Source organism: Bos mutus, chromosome 2 (assembly GCF_027580195.1).
Source record: "Bos mutus isolate GX-2022 chromosome 2, NWIPB_WYAK_1.1, whole genome shotgun sequence".
Taxonomy (NCBI): domain Eukaryota; kingdom Metazoa; phylum Chordata; class Mammalia; order Artiodactyla; family Bovidae; genus Bos; species Bos mutus.
This window is the reverse complement of record NC_091618.1, coordinates 120496376-120520190: the sequence shown is the minus strand read 5'-3', so window position 1 is coordinate 120520190 and position 23815 is coordinate 120496376. Positions and strand designations below refer to the sequence as shown.

Here is a 23815-nt window from a genome sequence, read left to right as displayed (position 1 = left end):
AAGAGAGATGTATAGATCTATGAGACTTCAGAGTTTGAGGAGACCCTAGTGATCACTGAGTCAGGTGTTAGTGAGCCTCTCTGTATACCGGAAACCCCTGGTGAGCTTGGAGACTGGTTCTTCCCCAGGGAGATTATAATTCAATTGACCCCAGGTGAACCTGATGGGACCTGATATGTTATTTCTCCAAAGCACTCTCAGAGATTCTAACAGCCAAGCTCCAGGAGCTGTGATCTTGTCCACCCACCTCTTTGGGGCCTGCTGCTGCTAAGTTGCTTCAGTTTTGTCCGACTCTGTGCAGCCCCATAGACGGCAGCCCACCAGGCTCCCCCGTCCCTGGAATTCTCCAGGCAAGAACACTGGAGTGGGTTGCCATTTCCTTCTCCAATGCATGAAAGTGAAAAGTGAAAGTGAAGTCGCTCAGTTGTGTCCGACTCTTTGCGACCCCATGGACTGCAGCCCACCAGGCTCCTCCGTCCTTGAGATTTTCCAGGCAAAAGTACTGGAGTGGGGTGCCATCGCCTTCTCCTTCTTTGGGGCCAGTGATATGAAATATTTATTCAGTGCCCACATACAGTTGTTGGTGGCAGAGGACGAACTGTAACCTCAAGCTCCAAATCTCCACACCTGTGTTTTCCTCTACATTATACTATTTACCTCTTATAATCCATGCTTTTTAAAAGTTGAAATCAATTTGATGATAGAAATAACTTTTAAAACCAAAACAAAACCTAGATCTACTCTCCTACTCTCCCCTTTTCAAAGGCCTCTTCCTTATCTTCTATTTTTCTGTTATTGCAATCTCTCTCAAAAGCCAGATATAAATTGGTGTCACTATATAACTCCAGATTTAAAATGAAAATATTAGTAAGCCATTCCAGAATCGCTCCCCAAAAGTACTCCTTTTAACAGTGCAAACCACAAAGAAATCCCTCCTATTGGCTTCAGTATTAAAATCGTAACAATAGCAGCCAAATTAGCAGAGCCGGGCACCATTCTCAGAGAGTGTGGCCTGCATCATCTCACCCAGTCCTCGTAACAGCTTTCTGAGGTCATTATATACAAGCAAGAAAACTTAGCCACCAGAATTCAAGTCATTTCCCCGGGTAAATTCCCCCAATTTTAGTAATTTCGCATGGCTATGAAAGCCAGAAGCCACTCAGTTTAATCTCAAAAATCACAATGTGAAACTGTCCTTCAAAAGTAGCTTTCCAATCACAATCAACTAATATTTAGAAAGCATTTTTATTACTCATCTCTCATACAATCTCAATTAAATTTTACAAGATTGACTGACATCACCATTTGGTTGAAAGAGAAACCAAGGCTTGGAAAATACCCAGCGTCCTCACGGGTAGAAGGGGCCAAACCCCAATCTGAGCCTTCGTGACCCGTACAGGGCTGCACTCCCTCTGCCACACTGCTTTAAATCGAAATATGGTTTCGGGACTCTGGTAAGCATTTTGTACGACAGTCCTGCTAGGAAAATAGTATAAAACTGACCATAAACAGCCAAAAATCGAATGCCGTGCTGTTGATTAAATTGTTGATTTTACTGAAATTCACTGGTACACTCAGAAACAAAATAAATTGCAGCAAACCTCCCCAAAGATTTTTGTTGTGCATCCTTTTATTTTTATTCACACAATCCGTGTTTACTGAGCTGTGGTAAAGGATGCATGGGCTATTTTTATTCGGAGAAAGGCGATAACACCAGCCAAGCAGAAGGACCCATCCATGACCAGAATGCAATGGCCTTCATTATCCTCCAACTCCTCCTAAATGACTCACAGAGAGCCAGCAGATGGTGTTTTCTCTCACCCCTTGCCTTGCACTTATTTAATTATTTTAACATAGTTTTTGTTCTGTCACCATGATGCCTAATAGGCAGACATATTTTGGGAGTTGGTTTCTACTTCTAATACTGAATAGGGCATTTGGAAATTTTCTTAGGGTCTAAATTCTGGATCAAGTAAGGGCAGAGAATAAGGATGACAAAAACTTACTATTAATAACAAGTAACACTTACTGAGCACATTACAATATGCCAGATACAAAAGCCAATAAATTTGCATGAACTCATTTACTCATCCAAAGACCCAAAAATGGGGAGGCTGGTGTTTACAGAGGTTAAGAAACCTACCCCTACAGCTAATAAGTGGAGACAGAGAATCTGAACCAAGCACCTTCCTTTTTAATTTTTTTTTATTGAGGTAACACTGGTTTATACACTGCTTCGCGTGTACGTTATATTGCTACTTCTGTGTACACTACGGTGTACTCACCACCAAAAATTTAGTTTCCATCACCATACAGTTGACCCTGCTTACCCATTTACCCTCCCGCTGCTTCAGCTTCTTCTCCTTTCGTAACCACTACTCTGTTCTCTGTATCTACAGGGGAGTGCTTTTTTCATTTAGTTTGTTCATTTATTTATTATATTCCACATATGTATAAAATATAGTATTTGTTGCATTTATTTCATTAGCATAATATTCTCAAGGTTCATCCATGTCGCTGAAAATTGAAAGGTTTCATTTTCTTAGGGATGAGTAATATCCCACTATGTATATATATAATATACTCTATCTTATCAATTCATTGGTTGATGGGCACCCAGGTTGTTTCCAAATCTCCACTATTGTAAATAACACAGCAACGATCATAGTTGTGGATATATTTTCTGAATTAATAATTTTGTATTCTTTGGATAAATAGCCAGAAGTGGGAAAGCTGGATCATTTGGTAGATCTATTCTTGATTTTTTTTTTTTTTTTTTTGGAGGACTCTCCATACTATTTTCCACAGTAGCTGCAGTAATTTGCATTCCTACCAGCAGTGAATAAATGTTCTCTTTTCCCACATTCTTGCCAAAACTTGTTATCTCTTGCCTTTTTGATAACATCCTTTTTAACAGGGTAGAGGTAATGTTTCACTACAACTTTGATTTGCACTTCCCTAATAATTAGTCATGCTGAATGTCTTTTTGTGTGCTTGTTCACCAACTATATGTCTTCTTTGGGGGAAAAAATGCCTATTCAACTCCTCTGTCCATTGTTTAAGTTGGGTAGTTTTTGTCATTGTTGAGTTGCATGAGTTCTTTGTATGTTTCTTATAGTCACCCCTTATTGAATATACAACTAGCAAATATCTTTACATGTTTGAAATATGTCTTTTGATTTTGTGATAGTTTCCTTTGCTGTGCAGAAGCTTTATAATTGTAGTCCTATTTGCTTATTTTTGCTTTTGTTTTCCTTGCTTAAGGAGACCTATCTAGAAAGATCTTGCTAAGAGCAATGTCAGAAAGCACACAATGGTTTCTTCTGTGAGTTTTATGGCTTTAGGTCTTCCACGCTCTTCAGCCATTGTGTGTTGACCCTTCGTATGCTGTAAGATAGTGGCCCTGGTTACATTTTCCATGTGGTTGTTTTTCCAGTACTATTTATTGACCAGATTCTTTCTCCATCGTATGTTCTTTGCTTCTTTGTTGTAATTTAATTGTCCATATACGTGTGCATTTATTTCTGGGCTCTCAGTTGTTTCATTGATTTAAATATGTGTTTTTCTGCTGATACCATGCTGTTTTGATTACTATAGCCCTACCATGTAGTTTGAAATCAGGGAATGTGACATCTCCAGCTTAGTTCTTTTTCCTCAGAATTGCTTGACTATTTGGGGCCTTTTGTGGTTCCATATAAATTTTAGAATTTTTTATTATATTTCTGTGAAAAAAATGTCATTGGGATTTTGATAGGGATTGCACTGAATCTGTGGACTGCTTTAGGTAATATGGACATTTTAGTAACATTATTTCTTCCAATCCATGAGCAGAGAATAATCTTTCAATTTATTTGTGTCTTCTTTAATTTCTTTCAATAATGTCCTTAGTTTTCAGTATATATGTCTTTCAACTTCTTGGTTAAATTTATTCCTGGGTATTTTATTCTTTTTTCTGTGATCACAAGTGGGATTTTCTTATTTTTTTTCTGCTAGCTTGCTGTTAGCATATAGAAACACAATACACATTTGTATGCTGATTTTGTATCCTGCAACTTAGTAAAATTTTATTTATTATTGCCAATAGTTTTTGGTGGAGCCTTTAGGGCTTTTTAATGTATAAAATTCAGAGAAGGCAATGGCACCCCACTCCGGTACTCTTGCTTGGAAAATCCCATGGACGGAGGACCCTGATAGGCTGCAGTCCATGGAGTCGCTAAGAGTCAGACATGACTGAGCAACTTCACTTTCACTTTTCACTTTTATGCATTGGAGAAGGAAATGGCAACCCACTCCAGTATTCTTGCCTGGAGAATCCCAGGGACGGGGGAGCCTGGTGGGCTGCCGTCTATGGGGTCGCACAGAGTTGGACATGACTGAAGTGACTTAGCAGTAGCAGTAATGTATAATATTATGTCATCTGCAAATAGTGACAGTTTTACTTCTTCCTTTCCAATTTGTATACATTTTATTTTTCTTTCTTGCCTAATTACTCTAACTAGGACTTCCGATACTATGTTCAGTAGAGTGCCAAACCCCTACACTTAATCTTTATGCAACATTCAAATGGTTGCAGTTATAAGCTCTGACACACTATATTGTAAATGATAAAGAAAACCAAAAAGTTACTATTCAATCATTTGAAGAGATATCAGGTAGTGAATAGGCATCATGAAAAGGAAGTCCTGTGCAGTCAGCTCTTTCAGGGTCAGCTTTAACTGCAGATAGCCACCGTGTTTACAACCTTATGCTACCTGGGTCAGCCTGTATCCTCTAAGTTAGGCATCTTGGTCCAAGACTCTGACAGACAATGCTCTCTCCAGAGGTGCTCACCAGATTGGCCAAGGCTTTCCAGGTCTCCTTCACAGTTTGACTTCCTCTTCTATCCGACCTTAGTTTCACCTCCTTCCCCTGCCACACAGCTGTTAATCCCTAACAATTTATTGACCAGAAATGTACTAGTAAGTCTTTGTTACCCGGACATTATTGACCAGAGTGTTTCAATGTTCACTTACATAACAAATTGCCAGCCATAGTTGTTAGTTTCTGCGAAAATCCCCATCAATAATGTGTTAATAAACCTCTTGCATCTCAAACTCTGAGGAATCTAAGCTGTAAAAATACTTCAAGAACTTTTGTAAATATTAATACATAAAATATATATATATATATATAATTTTAATTGCTGGGAACTTTTTGAGTCTCAGGAATCCATACAAGCAGATGTACCATATCTTACATTTTTGAATAGTAGCATTGAGACACAGACACCCCCTGCAAAGTGGGAGTGGAGAGCTGGCAAGGGTTGGGGGAGCTGTGACAGTAGCAAAAGGCAGGTATCTGCTTAATCTTTTTTAAGATTAAACTGATCAGATAATTCAGAGCTACATCTGGTTCTGGCACAAGGACAGGACAACAGTCAACAGACCCAGGAAAGTCCCCAGATGAAGGCCTCTATAAACCACAATATCCTTATGGGTCTACAGTGTCCCTAGGTGCTGGGCACATATTATTATCCCAGGCAGTATGACTCATGTACCTATGACATCAGTTCCATGTCAGAAGAGTCCCATGAAATGATTTCTAAGACATTCTCAAATACAAAAGGGTTCTCTTCAATATCATAAAGAGTTAAACACTATGTTATAGATGAAATCAATATTCTGCATGAAAAGTGCTGACATACAATGCAGAATTACCTGAATGAGTTTCCATCCACCACCTTTCCAACACTTTGGGTGGCCTCCCAACTGTTCAGTCTGTTCCAAGTATTGTGTTACGCCCTGTTACTGTCAGCTGTATCCTAGTAAGGCAGTAATGATAACTAAGCCATCTCATGAGAATTTGCATTTTTAAATAAAGGGACTCTTGGAACCTAAGAAAACTTTCTAGACTCCACAGAATAAAATCATATACTGGAGTTAAAAGGCATATGACTCATATTAGGGGACAAAGGACTTTCTGTCACTCTCAGTTGAGACTTGGCCAGGCTTCCAGAGGGACTGTGGTAAAGGAGGAAGTGAGAGTAGCAGAACTGTCTCCCCTCTGCAGCAGTCCACTGTGCCACCACACCAGTGTAAGGGAACACTGGTGGCCTCCATGCACTTGGTAATGGTTTCAGATGGAAACCTGTGGCCATCATTTCTTATTAATGTTAATCACGTGTGACTTTTTCAGAATTTTACTCCAATAAAGAAGGTACCTTTATTTTAAAGAAAAAAAAAAAGACAGGAAGGAAGGGAGGGAGGGAGGGAGGAAGAAGAAAGAGTTTCATCTTGATTAACTTAAAAAAAAAAAGAAAATTTATAGATATAGGATCCTGGAGATTTAGATACCAAATCAGACATCAAAAGTAAGAAGAGAACAAAAATATTTGGTAGTAATCTTACAACCAATCATTTGATTTTTAAATTGTATATTTTTTAAGTCATGAAACTTAAGCAAAGAAAAAAATATATATACTTAGAACATTCATGATCTGTTACTCTTAAACATAAAAAGCTCACAAGTTACTTCCAAGTCATTCCAATTTCACTTTTCAAACACTGAACTAATTTTAGCATTATCACTGTTATCAAATAATTTACAATAAAACTAATCTAGAAATCTACAGTCTAAGCAACTTTTAGATAAAATGGGTCAAAGGTACATGTTTTAGTGAAATAGCCTGTTTTGCCTGAAAGAAAATGACATTTTTGTTTAAAGAAAATGACAATAAAATCCTGTTTGGGATCTAGGTGCTTCTATTAAAGGGACAAAAGCTGTTTGGAGAATTTCTGCAGCATTAAATGGGACCCTCCTATGAATTACTGGAGCATTAATGCATATTACAAATGCAAAGCATAACTTTTTTAAGTTTTTTCTAAAAACTGTTGGAAAAGTTGTTGAAGAGGTCAGAAGAAATAAATCTTTTTTTTTTAATATAAATTTATTTATTTTAATTGGAGGCTAATTACTTTACAATATTGGTTTTGCCATACATCAACATGAATCCACCTCGGTGTACACGTGTTCCCCATCCTGAACCCCCCTCCCACCTCCCTCCCTGTACCATCCCTCTGGGTCATCCCAGTGCACCAGCCCCAAGCATCCTGTAACCTGCATCAAACCTGGACTGGCGATTCATTTCATATATGATATTATACATGTTTCAATGCCATTCTCCCAAATCATCCCACCCTCTCCCTCTCCCACAGAGTCCAAAAGATTGTCCTATACATCTGTGTATCTTTTGCTATCTCACATACAGGGTCATTGTTACCATCTTTCTAAATTCCATATATATGCATTAGTATACTGTATTGGTGTTTTTCTTTCTGGCTTACTTCACTCTGTATAATAGGCTCCAGTTTCATCCACCTCATTAGAATTGATTCAAATGAATTCTTTTTAATGGCTGAGTAATACTCCATTGTGTATATATACCACAGCTTTCTTATCCATTCATCTGCTGATGGACATCTAGGTTGCTTCCATGTCCTGGCTATTATAAACAGTGCTGCGATGAACACTGAGGTACACGTGTCTCTTTCCCTTCTGGTTTCCTCAGTGTGTATGCCCAGCAGTGGGACTGCCGGGTCGTATGGCAGTTCTATTTCCAGAAGAAAGAAATCTTATCTGAAATGTTCTTATGTGATGACAGGAAAGCCTTCCCAAAATACAGTGCCTTTAAGGAAATGGCAACCCACTCCAGCACTCTTGCCTGGAAAATTCCATGGACGAAGGAGCCTGGTGGGCTACAGTCTGCTGCTGCTGCTGCTGCTGCTGCTAAGTCACTTCAGTCTATGGGGTCGTAAAGAGTCGTACACAACTGAGCAACTTCACTTTTTCACTTTAACCCCTTCTGGGGCAGCTTCCAGCCTTTTTCCAAGAAGACTGTCCAACAGAACCTTCTGTGCTTTCACACTGAGGAACTAACCACATCCACCCAACACACCACCCCTCACCCTTGTTTTGGTTAAACTGAAATATAAACCTCTACCTCTGGCTATTCTGCTAATTACTGAGTACTCCCACACACATAATAAACTTTTTTCCTGTTACTCTGTCTATTGTCAATTAATTTGTGTGCCCCACCACTGGAATTTAAGTTCGAATCTTTCACTCTGGGACATGAGATGAGGGGCAAAAATTCACCACCTTCACTTTACAGGCAACCTACTATAGACCTAAAAGCTAGATTTTAAAAAGTAATTTTTTAAATTTATATTTTTTTTTTTTTTCCAGAATTTATGGGGTTTGGAAAACTTTGTTACAGAGTTGAATGCTACTTCTCTATTTTAGGACCAAATGAGCATGTTATGTTATGTTATAACATGTTATGTTATAACACAAACATTTTTTTTTTTTTTGCTAGATACACCTAAGTTAAAATTTAAAATGCACTGAACAAGTAAAATCTGTTTCATAAGAAAACATCTCAGTTAAACTACAGCATGTCTAGAAAAAAAGCATGAACATTATTACAAGTGTGATGTGTGATCTTGGTTTCACATACTCAAATTTGAAGACTCATACACAAATTGTGGTGGTAACCACACCCAAAACAGTAATGTTTCCACAGTAACTGATCTACATATAAAGAAACAGGAGTAATATGGAAAGAGAACAAAGAAACTAAAGTGAAAAATAGAAGTAACTGGCCCTGGGTCATAATGACAACAAGAAAATCACTAAGATAGGATATGGCAATAAAGGGGCTTATCCCAGGAAATTCCTAGGAACTTGGAAGATTCTGGAAGACAAGAGTCAAATCTTCAGTTCCTTTTGAATCTTTCTACAGTCTAAAAAAAAAGTCACATACACACAATAGGCACTCAAATACTTACTTGGGTGGGGGAGGAAGGAAGGAGAAGAAGAGGGGGAAGAAGGAGGGAGAGAAGAATTTACAGAGGAAAGGAGGTAAAATGAGAATATCCAAGAAAATAATTCCACACCATCAGATCATTAGGCATCCAAATATTAGAGCAAATATCAGTGATTACCTTTACCAGCAAGTCTGACATAATGACCAACTGTGACTGCTACCAAAGAAAACATCCTTATTAAAACTTACGGTTACAGGTGTCCATAAATACAACTCATGTCACTCTTAAACTCTGGTTGTCACTATGATGAGAAAAGCGCAGCCTGAAGGTAAATTATTTTCCTAAGTTTGAGTTTAATTCATTCAGCCAGTTTGAATTTTGAGAAGAGGAAAACATATGCTTCCTTCCCCAGTGGCATTTTTACACTCAAATAAGTCAAAAGTAACTATTCTGTCAAAAACTCAAGTAATTTAAACAATGGATAATTTTGAAGATTCATACATTTAAACACACACGGATATTTCATAGCATGTTTGCAGGTATTTTGGGTTTTCAAATGTGACCTTGGGGTTTGATTTCATTTTATGTTCTCTGTTCTAAGTTTATCTATCTTTAAGCTTACATTAACAATTAAAAATTAAATTGGCCATATTGGAGAGATAATTTACCTGTGATGCAGATTGAAACAGAAATAATTCAGACTGTATTTATAAAGCAGTTTGCCTCTGTAAACGCCAATGCTTTATAAAAATACCATCTAGTGATAAGTTTGAAATTATTGTGTTGATTGCATAAAAACCAACTATATGCTTCTGTGACTTGAATGTTCACAGAAATCCCCCATGATCTTGTTAACATTCAGATTCTGATTTTGAACGTCTGGGGTAAGGAGAAGGTTTTACCATTTCAGACATCCAGGTGATGCTGAAATTGCAGGCCAGCAGGTCACATTCTGAATAGCAGAGGTTTAGAGAACTATAACTTTTCTTTAAGTATTTCCCTTTTTACTTCACAGTTTTTGACTTATTCATTTAGAATTTTAACCTTTAGAATAGCTAAGTTACATAAAAAGATTGTACACTTGGAATTTCCCTTAGAAATCTATAAGAACTGCTCACTCCAAAAGGTTCATTTTGTTTCTTCCTCTGTCTCTGGAACAGAGATAGAGAGCCCTGATTATTTAAAGACCAACTCTTGCAGCAAATTTTATGGTATTTACGAAATGTGCTATTGTGAAAATCTAAAAAATAGTCACAGATTCAGAAGATATCTCCAGACCTGACCAACAATAACATTTTTGGCGACACATAGAGGAACGGGAAGCTGTAATGAGTTTCTTTTAGTCCCCAGAGCAACCACAAACTATATTTCATCTGTTATTGGAACAACAGAATCAATGTCCTCCAGATGAGCCAGCAAAAAAGACACCATTAAAATGCTATTGGAATCCATGAATTGAAAAATGGTGCAGACTGAGTGTAATGATACAAGCAGGACACTAACAGGAAGCCAGGAAATCTTAAGGTAGATCTTCCATAGCCTCAACTCTACTAAAAAAGGATGCAAATACACATGGAAATAGTTTCTTCTGATTTTGTATTTCTAGTTTTAAATTTATTCTAGTGAAGAGCAAAAAAATCTACCTCAAGAGATTCTGACACTGCATAGCTGGGTTCCTGTTTTACAACCTTGATTCACTAAAAATGGTAAAACCTAGGATAAACTTGCTCCTGTGAATAAAGTCAGAAAATATTCGCATCTGGTTCTTCTTAAAAGAGATAGGAAAATGCAAGTTAAAACATGTAACTACTAACTATTGATCTCTATTTGTCCACATACTTTTAGTACAACCTTAAGTAGGTAATCAGGTAATTCTACCTGCTACTTGCTCAAGACTATACTATTTAGTTTCTCTTACTTTTCTGGTTAATGTAGAATTCTAGTGAACTACTATACTAGTGAATCTACTATATAGATGGTCAATGAGAATATTTTATTAAGAAAAAGAGTAGAATACATGTGTTTTTAATCTCATACTAAAATCAAATAGAATTTCAGGATATAAAGTTAATGTGTAGATTTGACAGCAACAAAATTTTTTTGTTTTATTGATTTTTTTTTTCAATACTTGAATGTTTAGCTTCTTACACCACAGCTGTACAAACTTACCTAATTTTAGCTTTGTTAAAAGCTAGTGAACACTAAATGCTATTATTAAGCACTACTGCCGTTTTCCGATTTGTCTCATACCCATGTCTCTTAAGATGGATGGGGCAACAGTACATGACTGATTAGACACACTTAGGCGATGGCACCCCACTCCAGTACTCTTGCTTGGAAAACCCCATGGATGGAGGAGCCTGGTGGGCTGCAGTCCATGGGGTCGCTAAGAGTCAGACACGACTGAGTGACTTCACTTTCACTTTTCACTTTCATGCATTGGAGAAGGAAATGGCAACCCACTCCAGTGTTCTTGCCTGGAGAATCCCAGGGATGGGGGAACCTGGTGGGCTGCCATCTCTGGGGTCGCACAGAGTTGGACACGACTGAAGTGACTTAGCAGCAGCATGTGAGTCGAAAAGCAAATCAAGTGGAGTTTCAGTGTTTATCTGTGCTCAAAACATTACCTTATACACACTGAACCTACCAAAAATTAAATTATTTGATTTAAAGGGCTCAAAGTATTTCAAAATATAGTCAAGGATACTGTATTGTATAGTATATGAGTATCTTATACACTACATTGGCAAATATATTTACTCAAGCATTGATTAAGCAATTCCCCAAAGCCCAGAACTTTGATAGTCATCACCACTCTTTTTGATGTCAAAAGACAGATTAATCTTTTTCATTTGCTATGTGACCAAGGGTAAAGACAAATATCTCTAATCCATAAGGTTGTACAACCTCTGTTTTAAAGCACAGACTCCTGAGAAAGTAAGAAGGATGAATTTCTTTCACATTTGTTCCTAATACCTTAATTACTCACACACTTATGAGAAAATCATACCCTACTCACTAAGACATCTCACTACACGCTCAGAATGGAACTTAAACAGCTGACATAATTTCTTGTATAATTCAACATTTTCCATTTCATATAATGCATTTGTACTGACAAGTATAGAAATTGATTTATAATGCAAGATGCTAAATATATTCCCAAGCAACTAAGAAAAACGTCCATGGTTTACTTACAATGTAAATGAGAAGGAAAATATTTGCTGAACTTCCTGCCTTTTACATATGTAATGAATTGGTTTTTCAAAGATTATTACAAGGCTTAAATGATGTAAACAAAATATGGTTCCTGAGACACAATAAGGCCTTAATCTTAAAAATAAGAGATCACAGTTATTTAAAAACTGCCCTCTCGGTTACCTTACATATCACTGGCTTTTTAGCAGGCCTACAGGACTAGTCCTTCCTCAGCCCAGAAATTATATCTCAGAGGCCATGGGCAACATTCAGCTTAATAACATGTGTGGCCTGAAGAGTACGTTTTGGTTTCAGTTCAGTTGCTCAGTCGTGTCTGACTCTTTGCAACCCCATAAACCGCAGCACGCAGGGCCTCCCTGTCCATCACAAACTCCTGGAGTTTATCCAAACTCATGTCACTGAGTCAGTAATGCCATCCAACCATCTCATATTCTGTCATCCCCTTCTCCTCCTGCCTTCAATCTTTCCCAGCATCAGGGTCTTTTCAAATGAGTGAGGTCTTCATATCTGACTTATTTGTGGCCAAAGTACTGAAGTTTCAGCTTCAACATCAGTCCTACCAATGACTACCCAGGACTGATCTCCTTTAGGATAGACTGGCTGGACCTCCTTGCAGTCCAAGAGACTCTCAAGAGTCTTCTCCAACACCACAGTTCAAAACCATCAGTTCTTCAGTGCTCAGCTTTCTTAATAGTCCAACTCTCACATCCATACATGACCACAGGAAAAACCATAGCCTTGACTAGACGGACCTTTGTTGCAAAGTCATTGCAAAGTAATGTCTCTGCTTTTGAAAATGCTGTCTAGATTGGTCATAACTTTCCTTCCAAGGAGTAAGCGTCTTTTAATTTCATGGCTGCAGCCACCATCTGCAGTGATTTTGGAGCCCCCAAAAATAAAGTCTGACACTGTTTCCACTGTTTCCCCATCTATTTGCCATGAAGTGATGGGACCAGATGTCATGATCTTCGTTTTCTGAATGTTGAGCTTTAAGCCAACTTTTTCACTCTTCTCTTTCACTTTCATCAAGAGGCTCTTTAGTTCTTCTTCACTTTCTGCCATAAGGGTGGTGTCATCTGCATATCTGAGGTTATTGATATTTCTCCCGGAAATCTTGATTCCAGCTTGTGCTTCTTACAGTCCAGCATTTCTCATGATGTACTCTGCATATAAGTTAAATAAGCAAGGTGACAATATACAACCTTGACGTACTCCTTTTCCTATTTGGAACCAGTCTGTTGTTCCATGTCCAGTTCTAACTGTTGCTTCCTGAACTGCATACAGGTTTCTCAAGAGGCAGGTCAGGTGGTCTGGTATTCCCATCTCTTTCAGAATTTTCCACAGTTTATTGTGATCCACAGAGTCAAAGGCTTTGGCATGGGCAATAAAGCAGAAATAGATGTTTTTCTGGAACTCTCTTGCTTTTTCTATGATCCAGCAGATGTTGAATCATAGAAAACCATGTTTTGGTTTGGTTTTTGCAATTTGGCACCTTGAAGGCTGTTAGATGTGGCCTGTTTGCCATTGCACCCCACTTCTCACTCTTATTGTTTAACACTGTCAAATGCACTCATTTTTGCTACTTGTCTGATCTCTGTTCTAACCCCTGAATTATGAGCCAATGTTGATGGAAAAACCCCAAATAATATAGCATCCACTGCGATATCTTCACCGGTAAGGAAAATGCTCCTTCTCTTTTCCCACACACCATGATGGATAAGCATCCTTTTATTTTACACAATAGCAAGCCAATATTTGAAATGCTAGGGAATACTCAGCACAAACCAGTTTGGGCAGCATTTCAGCCACTCCTGTGACTGAGCATCCTGGAAAACTGCGTGCTGATCTGTATGCTGCTCAGCTTGGTCTCTGGGTCTGCTTTGCAACCTCTCCTTGCACCACTGAACGGAAACATGAGGTCTTTCCTCTTCCCTATTTCCCTATCCTCTCAACCCTCAGACAATGGAATTTTCCATTAGAAAGAGACAGTGCAGCCCTTGGAGGGGAGAAATCAGTGTTTTGTTCTCCTTACTCTGTCCACTATAATACAAAGCACTGCTCCTCCTCCCGGGAAAATGTAAGGCTGGCTGGCAGTCAGTTTGACAGAAGGAGAGCAGTGCAGCGGAAAATTGGATAACAGGATAAAAATCTATGGGGCCACAGGAATCCCATCAAAACTGGCTCCTCCTGTCAAAACCCAGACAAGTGACAAGGACAAATATAGAATGCTATTTATATTTAAATATTTCTAATGATATCATAATTATACTTCTGCCTCTGATAGGCAGCCATTTTCCTGTGAGCCACCATTCTGCAAACTAAGTGTTGTTTGTTGGAGAAAATCTACATAAGAATTAGACAGCCTCAATCAGACACCTGGGAAAATCCTATAAATTCCTCAAATAGCTATTTCTAAAGCACAGAAAATAAAAATTCATTTTTTCAAACATATTTTCCTTAGAGTACAATATTCAAGTTTAGTAAGGACAAATTATTCCTAGGTCTTTGGGCCTGGGAAAACCAAGTTATCTAGCACGTGGCTAGCTAATAGATTAATCTCACCTAAAATTAAGTCTGGTATTTTAGAAAATGTCTTCTTTTTCTGAGTCATATTCAGTCATTCTATAGGTCAAGTTACTGACTGATGGACTTAATTTATTAAACATCAAAGTAAGCTCAATGAATTAAAATTTAATATGCCAAAAGATATCCATTTATTTATTTTAAAACTTGGAAAAAAGTCTTGATGTAGATATTCTATGCATTATAATTAATTCTATTATTAAAATCTGACATTTTGAAGTACTTCCTTAAGAGAATATACTATAAGTGATAACAAGGAATTTAGCAAAACAGAAAACACTCATATATATATATACACACACACACACTCTACAGAAAATTGATTTCATATTAAACTTCTATAGACTTTAATTCTAAGATTCCTGAGCATATACCAATTATCTTTTTACGAACACACACACATACCTTTCCTCTTTCATGGAGGGACAGCCACATATATACACACATTAAACCTGTGCAATAGAAAGCAAAGTGAAAGACTGTCGGCATGCAAACCATTAATTTATATAAAAACAACATATTTATTGCCCATAATACACAAAACAACATGCCAAGTGCTAGAAGGAAAAGCAAATATAAAGGGGTATTTCAGTTCAGTTCAGTTGCTCAGTCCTGTCCAACTTTTTGCGACCCCATGGACTGCAGCACGCCGGGCCTCCCTGTCCATCACCAACTCCCAGAGTTTACCCAAACTCATCTCCATTGAGTCGGTGATGCCATCCAACCATCTCATCCTCTGTTGTCCCATTCTTCTCCCGCCTTCAATCTTTCCCAGCATCAGGGTCTTTTCCAGTGAATCAGTTCGTCCTATCAGGTGGCCAAAGTACTGGAGTTTCAGCTTCAACATCAGTCCTTCCAAAGAACACCCAGGACTGATCTACTTTAGAATGGACTGGTTGGATGTCCTGCAGTCCAAGGGACTCTCAAGAGTCTTCTCCAACACCACAGTTCAAAAGCATCAATTCTTTGGTGCTCAGCTTTCTTTATAGTCCAACTCTCACATCCATACATGACCACTGGAAAAACCAGAGCCTTGACTAGACGGACCTTTGTTGGCAAAGTAATGTCTCTGCTTTTGAATATGCTGTCTAGGTTGGTCATAACTTTCCTTCCAAGGTGCGAGAGTCTTAATTTAATCACTGCAGTCACCATCTGCAGTGATTTTAGAGCCCCCCAAAATAAAGTCTGTCACTGTTTCCACTGTTTCCTCATCTATTTGCCATGAAGTGATGGGACCCAATGCCATGATCTTAGTTTTCTGAATGTTGAGCTTTAAGCCAACTTTTTCACTCTCTTCTTTCACTTTCATCAAAAGGCTTTTTAGTTCTTCTTCACTTTCTGCCATAAGGATGGTGTCATCTGCATATCTGAGGTTACTAATGTTTCTCCTGGCAATCTTGATTATAGCTTGTGCTTTATCCAGACCAGCAGTCTCATGATGTACTCTGCATATAAGTTAAATAAGCAGGATGACAATATACAGCCTTAATGTACTCCTTTTCGGATTTGGAGCCAGTTTGCTGTTCCATGTCCAGTTCTAACTGTTGCTTCCTGTCCTGCATACATATTTCTCAAGAGGCAGGTCAGGTGGTCTGGTATTCTCATCTGTTTCAGAATTTTCCACAGTTTATTGTGATCCACACAGTCATAGGCTTTGGCAAAGTCAATGAAGCAGAAATAGATGTTTTTCTGGAACTCTCTGGTTTTTTCGATGATCCAACAGATGTTGGCAATTTGATCTCTGGTTCCTCTGTCTTTTCTAAAACCAGCTTGAACATCTGGAAGTTCATGGTTCATGTATTGCTGAAGACTGGCTTGGAGAATTTTAAGCATTATTTTACTAGCATGTGAGATGAGTACAATTGTGTGGTAGTTTGAGCATTCTTTGGCATTGCCTTTCTTTGGGATTGGAATGAAAACTGACCTTTTCCAGTCCTGTGGCCACTGCTGAGTTTTCCAACTTGCTGGCATATTGAGTGCAGAACTTCAACAGCATCATCTTTTAGGATCTGAAATATCTCAATTCAAATTCTATCATCTCCACTAGCTTTCTTTGTGCTGATGCTTTCTAAGCCCCACTTGAGTTCACATTCCAGGATCTCTGGCTCTAGGTGAGTGATCACACCATTGTGATTATCTGGGTCATGAAGATCTTTTTTGTACAGTTCTGTGTATTCTTGCCACCTCTTTAGTCACAATAGTATGCCATCTAGAAGTTAGGTTCAGAGTTGCTCCAGACAGAGAACAGAACAACTGAGGATCCTCCCGCCCCCATGTCATTTACAATCACGACACCCCTGCCATGCTAATCAGGCTCCCAACCACATGAATTCATTTCACTGAACACATTTAGTTTTCCCCCACTGCCCACTTCTCCCATTCTGCTTAAAGAGCTCCCTTTCTCACTCTTGCTCATATGTGCTATTCCCATCCTGTTTTGCTTACCCTTGATCCCTCCCTCTCTCAACCAAAGCCTAATCCTTTAAGGTCTAGCTAAATTACCACTTCATCTCAAAACTTTTTTTGACTAATCCAAATGACTGTTTACCTTTGTAAAGCAATGTCCAAGAGTTTAACATACATGATCTATAACTGTCACAACTCCACAGGGAGGTAGAACTCCATTTTAGAGATGCAAAAAGCTCAGAACAGTTAACCAATTTGCCTCAAAACACAGCAAAAAAAAGCAGAGTCATGCCCCACCTGTCTGACTCAAAGGCCTGTATAGTTAGGGAACTACTCTATTATTTTGACCCCTAATCCTTCCTTTTCTGAGCTCATGTTCTAAACAGTACCACTCAATCCACCATTTAATGGTTCTCATATTCATATATACTACTCTGGGCTCTACATTTAGACTGTAAGTGAGTAGAAGTTTATCGTCCCTCTCCAGCCTAATACCAGGCATTTAACTTGCTGAAGGACTGACTCTAGTAAATCAATGGCATTTTAATACATAAGAGAGAAAGCTAGGCTTCGCTGGCTTTTGCTATTTTACCTCTGGTTTAAGTTACTCAGTTTATTTCTATATTGCCCTGGGGAACTATTTGTCTTGTTTTTGGTGGTATTCAGCCCTTCAGTCATGTCCAACTCTCTTGCAACCCCATGGACTGTGGCCTGCCAGGCTCCTCTGTCCATGGGGATTCTCCAGGCAAGCGGGTTGCCATGCCCTCCTCCAGGGGATCTTCCCAAACCAGGGCTCAAACCCATGCTTCCTGCATTGGCAAGCAGATCTTTAAAACTGAGCTACCATTTGTCTTCTAGAGCACTATGAAATGTCAAGTCACAAAAGAACATGATTTTTAATCAACAAGTCTTTGCTGAGTGACAATTACATGATAGCATTTTGCCAGGTATATGGGGGGAAACACTAAAGAGACTTAAGACTATCTCTGCTCTTTAGAACCTTATTTTTATAAAGACAGATTTTACCTATATACATTTTATATGCATCAGATCAGATCAGATCAGTCGCTCAGTCGTATCTGACTCTTTGCGACCCCATGAATCGCAGCATGCCAGGCCTCCCTGTCCATCACCAACTCCTGGAGTTGACTGAGACTCACATCCATCGAGTCAGTGATGCCATCCAGCCATCTCATCCTCTGTCGTCCCCTTCTCCTCTTGCCCCCAACCCCTCCCAGCATCAGAGTCTTTTCCAATGAGTCAACTCTTCCCATGAGGTGGCCAAAGTACTGGAGTTTCAGCTTTAGCATCATTCCTTCCAAAGAAATCCCAGGGCTGATCTCCTTCAGAATGGACTGGTTGGATCTCCTTGCAGTCCAAGGGACTCTCAAGAGTCTTCTCCAACACCACAGTTCAAAAGCATCAATTCTTCGGCACTCAGCCTTCTTCACAGTCCAACTCTCACATCCATACATGACCACAGGAGAAACCATAGCCTTGTATATATTAAATATGTTACATTAAGTATATGATAGTGAAGGACAAGGAAGCCTGGTGGGCTTCAGTCCATGGGGTTGCAAAGAGTAGGACATGACTTAGTGACTGAACAAGTATATGATACATAATATATATGTGTGAGTTAGTATACATGAGTTTACCCATGAAATATGCTTTAGTCCAGTGCCTAGTGGAAAGAATACACTGAAGAACTATACAAAAAAGATCCAAATGAACTGGATTGCTACTATGGTGTGGTCAACCACCCAGAGCCAAACGTTCTGGAGAGCAGACTCAAGTGGACCTTAGAAAGCACTGTTGTTAATAAAGCTAGTGGATATGACAGAATTCCAGTAGAACTATTAAAAACCCTAAAGGATGATGCCATCAAGGTGTTGCATTCAGTATGTCATCTAATCTGGAAGATTCAGCAGTGGCCACAGGACTGGAAAAGGTCAATCTTCATCCCAGTTCCCAAGAAGGGTAGTACTACAGAATGTGCTAACCATTGGACAATTGCACTCCTCTCTGATGCAAGTAAGGTCATGCTTAAAATCTTGCATGCTAGGCTTCAGCGTTATGCAAACCAAGAACTTCCAGATGTCCAAGCTGGGTTTAGAAAAGGAAGAGGAACCAGAGATCAAACTGCCAACATTCGCTAGATCACAGAGAAAGCTAGGGAATTCTAGCAAAACATCTACCTCTGTTTCATCAGCTATGCCAAAGCCTTTGACTATTTGGATCATAAAAAACTGGAAAGCTCTTAAAGAGAAGGAAACACCAGACTATCTTTCCTATCTCCTGGGAAATCTGTATGCAGGTCAAGAAGCAACAGTCAGAACCCTGTATGAAACAACTTATCAGTTCAAGATTGAAAAAGAAGTACAACAGGGCTGTCTGCTGTCACCCTGTTTAATTTATACACCGAGCACATTATGAGAAATGCCAGGCTAGATGAGTTAAAAGTGGGAATCAAGATAGGCGGGAGAGACATCAACAACCTCAGATATGTGAGTGATACCACTCTAATGGCAGAAAGTGAAGAGAACTAAAGAGCTTCATGATAAGGGTGTAGGAGGAGAGTGAAAGAATCAACTTAAAAGTAAATGTTAAAAAAAAAATGTTAAGATCATGGCATCCAGCCCCATTACTTCATGGCAAATAGAGGGGGAAAAGGTGGAAATGGTGACAGATTTCCTATTCTTGGGCTCTAAAATCACTGTGGATGGTGACTGAGGTCATGAAGTCAGAAGATGTCAGCTTCTTGGCAGGAAAGTCATGACAAACCTAGACAGTGTGTTGAAAAGCATAGACATTACTCTGCTAAACAAGGTCTATATAGTCAAGGCTCTGGTCTTCCCAGTGGTCACATATGGTTGTGAGAACTGGACTGTAAAGAAGGCAGAATGCCGAAGAATTGGCACCTTCGAACTGTGGTGCTGGAGAAGACTCCCGAGAGTCCCTTGGACAGCAAGGAGATCAAACCAGTCTTAAGGGAAATTAGCCTTGAGTACTCATTGGAAGGACTGATGCTGAAGCTGAAACTCCAGTATTTTGGTCATCTGATGCAAATAGCTGACTCATTGGAAAAGCCCCGGATGCTGGGAAAGATTGAGAGCAGAAGGAGAAGAGGGCATCAGAGGATGAGATGGCTGGAACTTGGGCAAACCTTGGGAGATAGTGATGGACAGAGAGGACCGGCATGCTGCAGTCCATGGGGTCACGAAGAGTCAAATGTGACTGGGCAACTGAACAAGAACAGTGCCTAGTAAACAGTAAGAGCTTAAAAAATGTATCTATCTGGTCAGAGCAAATGGAAAATAGTGAGCAAAATTTAATCTGTTGCTATTCATCATAAATGGTTATCATTTATTGCCAGAGACATCACTCAACAAACATTTAATGTGTTTCTACTCTGTGCCTCTCCAGAACATACAATGTGGGGAGAGCCAATGCAGAGAAAGCATGGAAAACGTAACAAACTGGACTTTATCTTACAGGGCTCTCTCCTGGAAAATGCTTTACCAAGTCATTAGTGTGAGCTGTTTTTTCCAGTATTGTAGTTTTTTTTTTCCTTAAAAGTGAATGTAGCAAAAAAAGGATAATGTTTCTGTACATCTAGTTTATATGAAGTCTGGCTAGGATTTTATTCTAATATTAACATAAGCATACAATTGCTCTCTCTTATGATTGTTTTTATTACATAAATTTGGATACATTAGCCTAGAGTGAGGTAAATTAAAAGGGGAAAATATCATCAATAGCTCTAAAAACAATATGTGGTTCTTTGATTCTGCAATTTATTTAATGGATTACAATGATGCATCAGCAAAAGGGTGGTAATTTAAATTATAAGTAGAGGGTTCAAAGCCATGGCTAATTCATTACTGACACATCTCTAGTTGAGGTAGTAATTTAAAGTCATATGTGTCACATTAATTGTAATCTTGTTTCCAAAGGACAAGATAAATATCTCAAGGAACATAATATATTATGGTCATAGGTCAAACTAAATGAATGTCTAAAGCAGATTAGCCCTAAGTGCATGCAATATGTCATGTTTATAAATTTTAAAAAGGATAAATTGTATTAACATTTAGCAGATTGTTCATTATACATTATCAATGCTTAACTTTTAGGTGCATAACTACTCTGCTCAGTTATAGCATTCTCTGAGATGCTACAAAAATCCCTGACTGAAAATCTAATACTTGAGAAAAATCAGGACAAGTTAATTTGTACCCTTTCCTACCAAGGTTTGATTGCTTTGTTTAACATATATGTGAAACAGATATATCTCAGCCCTGAAGTGATTCAAATAAAGGCAATGTTACAATGAGCCAAAACCAAAAACAAAAAAAGAAAGAAAGAAAAGAAAAGAAACAAAGAAAACTGCCAAAGTTCCAGATGCCTACCAATCTGCATCAATATCTATGCTTATAATTGAAGCCTCTCCATCAGCTGGGACTCGGCCAGAATCCAGAGTGGAAAACATACTTTGTCTAGAGTAGAAAACCAAACTACCTCCTTAATATCAGATGGCAAAATAAGTGCAGAATAAGGATGTAGCCTGTTGTCATAATCATAAAATAGTTGTTTTAAAGATTTGGAGTGAGATTTGCTGTTTTGATTTCAGTATGGATTAACCCATCATCCTACTTACAAGCCCTGAGTCCACTGGTGGGGTATTTGTCCAGCGCGCTTTCTCAGACCACTGACAAGTCACTGCTGCTGCTGCTGCTAAGTCGCTTCAGTCGTGTCCGACTCCGTGCGACCCCAGAGACGGCAGCCCACCAGGCTCCCCTGTCCCTGGGATTCTCCAGGCAAGAACACTGGAGTGGGTTGCCATTTCCTTCTCCAATGTATGAAAGTGAAAAGTGAAGTCACTCAGTCGTGTCCGACTCTTAGCGACCCAATGGACTGCAGCCTACCAGGCTCCTCCATCCATGGGATTTTCCAGGCAAGAGTACTGGAGTGGGGTGCCATTGCCTTCTCCGACAAGTCACTATATACCGCTATTTTCTTAGCCTAGAATTCCTGCTGTGAAACAGCTTTGCATTACTTGAATACTGCGAAAAGGCACTTAGAGTAGAGTAAGGAACACTGGAGAAGGAATAGCAAATCAACCAAACCCAGCCACAGAAATCTTTTGTCTAGCTAGCACAGGTGTTCTTTGGGTTTTGTTTGTTTGGATGCTTGTTTTTCATTGAATCTGAGCATCTTTAAAGCAAGGCACACAGCTTCAGAGTCCGTCAACAGTTTGTTCTACTCCCCCGTCCTTGCACGAAGCCTCAGCACACCTCAGTGGTACTTACTGGAGTAGAGTTCGTCATAGATAGTTAGCGCCACTGAAGGGAGGGTATTTGTTTCTCCATGTGAACTTGGCAGTGGAGTTTGCACAGAACTAAAATAATCAACACAGGAAAGGGGGTTTTAGGGACTGTGTAAGGGAAGGAGAAAGATGACAGTTGAGGCTATCGACAAGAGAAATTTTGAGAATGAAAACCAAATGATCTACTAGAGAATCGTTTCAAAAGTCTGCTGGGCTGTGTGTAATGGAAATCCTATCCTCTGAATAGAAGAGTTTCAGTGAAATAGTAATTTCTCAGGAAAGTGTTATAAAATTGGATGTGTTCTGAGGAATCAATCAAGTGCTAAGTGTCTCGGTGCAAGGCAAGGGCTGAAGATATCCCAGACCACGTGTGGGCTATGTTAACTCAGAAGGGTAAATCCTTGAACTGGGGCTTCTCTCTGTATCCAATTACCATGTGAGAGTTTCCTGTTATACAGCTAAGGACTGCATCTAGCTGGCAGATAGAAGTTGAGCTCTGCAATCAGATGCTTCTGCCTGCACTTGGAAACCTGAGTGAAAGGACAGGCACAGTGACAGAGATTATTTACAGTCCAGTGCATCCCAGCACATGTTTAGTCTAAACTGAAATAACTCAAATAGTTGAAGATTTTCATAAGGGATCTTTCAGTTACTCTGTTCTACCGGAGTCAAAATCGTTTTAAAACTTCTCATTAAATCCATCTAGAACCTATGTCAACAATCTCAGTTTTAAAACATGTACAGCATATAAAGTCCTTGAGGAAGTATAACTGTATTTATTAAGATGAAACATAGTAGATTCATTTAGAGAGTTCAAATCCTGACTTACCACTTACCAGGTGTGTGACCATGAACAAGGTGCTTAACTTCTCAGCTCATTTCTTTATCTCTAGCCTCAACCACCAAAGGCAAGATGGAAGTGATTACCACAATGGACAGGAAAGTCAGAATAGGCTGACTCAGACCTATGGTGCTGACTCTATTAGGACTTCCACAACAAACCACCACAGACTGGCTGAGACACAACAGAAAGCTATCTTCCTACATTCCACAGCTTGGAAGCCTACAGTCAGAGTTTTGATAGGTATGGTTTCTCCTGAGGCCTCTCTCCTTTGCTGGCAGATACTTTCTCTCTCTCTGTGCATGCACATGTCTGGCACCTCACCTTCTTCTCTGACATCAATCATACTGGATTAGGGTCCCCACACTTATGACTTTGTTTAACCTTAATGACCTCTTCAACAGCCTCATTTCCAAATTTAGTCACACTGGGGGTTGGGGCTTCGACATACTGATTTGGGAGGAATAAAATTCAGTCCAAAAGAGAAACTAATAGCACCTACCTCATAGGATTGCTAGGAGGATTAGGCGACTTAATATTTGTAAAGTATTTAGAATAGTGGCTGGCATAAAGGAAAGCCATGCAAATGTTCATTAAGTGATATGGGACAAAAATTAAAGACTTTTAAAATCT

The 23815-nt window shown here is 39.1% G+C and overlaps 1 long non-coding RNA gene across 4 annotated transcripts in view; it reads right to left on the bottom strand.

Moving 5' to 3' along the window:
• Nucleotides 1-23815, bottom strand: part of LOC138990413 (uncharacterized) — a 236290-nt gene that overhangs the window by 181498 nt on the left and 30977 nt on the right. For 2 of the 4 annotated variants that reach the window (XR_011466508.1, XR_011466507.1), the window contains exon 3: nucleotides 22325-22413. The exons of the other annotated variants lie outside the window; for them this stretch is intronic. This is a non-coding gene — a long non-coding RNA (uncharacterized lncRNA). The remainder of the gene's footprint in view (nucleotides 1-22324; nucleotides 22414-23815) is intronic. 4 annotated transcript variants of the gene reach the window in all.